The sequence below is a fragment of the Orycteropus afer genome, unplaced genomic scaffold, assembly GCF_000298275.1.
Source record: "Orycteropus afer afer isolate SDZICR_OR568_19922 unplaced genomic scaffold, OryAfe1.0 scaffold00542, whole genome shotgun sequence".
NCBI classification, from domain to species: Eukaryota; Metazoa; Chordata; class Mammalia; order Tubulidentata; family Orycteropodidae; genus Orycteropus; species Orycteropus afer.
In genome coordinates, this window is record NW_006922129.1 from 697,915 (window position 1) to 699,361 (window position 1,447).

Below are 1,447 nucleotides of genomic sequence, written 5' to 3' on the forward strand. Positions count from 1 at the left end.
GTCTGTGCAATCCTTCTGCCTAGTCCGCCATCTTGCCCCGCCTCTTTTTTTCTTATTTCTTAAGATATAGTTGTGGAGATTTCTACTTTTGACCAAGGGAGTAACTGGACAATATTTACTCTTCTGCATGTAACAACTAGAAAATAGGACAAAATATATGAAACTATAGTTCAAGACATTGAATACCAAAAAAAAAAAAAAAAAAAAAGATGCGGCTGCTGTAGAAAACAAATGACTTCAGTGGTACAATTTCTTGATTTTTTTTTTTTTTTTTTGCCTTGAGGATATCCAGGCTGAGAGGCTGGGACGGAGAACCCAGGTGGAACTCAGCCAGCTCCTTGAATTGAGGAGCTGGAGCTGAAAATGGGAGGAGCTCCAAGTCACTATAGTTTTCAGGGTTTAAAACTGGAGAGAAGAGCTGCACAGAGAGACAGCCAGAGATCTGCAGGTCTTCTTGAGTGTTTAGTAGAATAATGAACAGTATGTGTGTGTGGTAAAATTACCTGAAGCTGGAAAAAGAATCACCTGAAAAGATTAGCGGAAACAGTACCCAGACTTCACGCAGGGACTTCCCTCTACTCAAACTGGAAAACTTCATAGTCCATGGAGTAATGGGTGTAGTCACAGAAGAATCTCTCCTCCGAAGTGAGAGATAAACATCCCTTGACTAAAATCTGCTGTGGTTCTGCCTAACAAATCCTAAAATCAAGATCCAAAGAGATCAAATGCACCCAGTAATTTAACTGCATTCCAGGGCAAAGCTCAAGAATATTTACAGGAATACAAAAATATCCAGCACTCAAGAAGGAAAACTCACATTCCCTGGCATCTAATAACAGATTACATGGCGTACAAAGAAAGAGGAAAATATTAACCATAATGAGAAGGAAATAAAATCAATTAATTGAAATTAACCCGGAACTGATATGCAATAGATATTTAAACCAAAAAATAAGGGGTTTCCAACTCATAGCAACCCCCATTGGATTTCCAAGGCTATAAATCTTTATGGAAGTAGATCGCCCAGTCTTCCTTCCATAGAGCAGCTGGTGGGTTTGAACTGCTGACCTTCCAGTTAGCAGTCAAGTCCCCTTATCCACTATACAATACACAGCACTATTTGTATAAAATGCAGTATGTTTAAAATGTAAGAAGAAAGATTAATCATGTTGAGTAGAGACAAAAAGATAAAACACACATACATGCAGATCAAGTTTCTAAAGTTGAAAATTTATAAAATCTAAGATTAAAAATAGGAGCTCTGGTAGCATAGTGCCTAAGGCACTTGACTGCTAACCAGAAGGCTGGGGGTTCAAACCCACCAGCCACTCCTCGGAAGGAAGATGGGGCGATCTACTTCCATAGTGATACTGCCTCAGCAACCCAAGGAGGGGTCGCTATGAGTCGGGTCCGACTCGACGGCACATAACAACAACAACAACAAGAT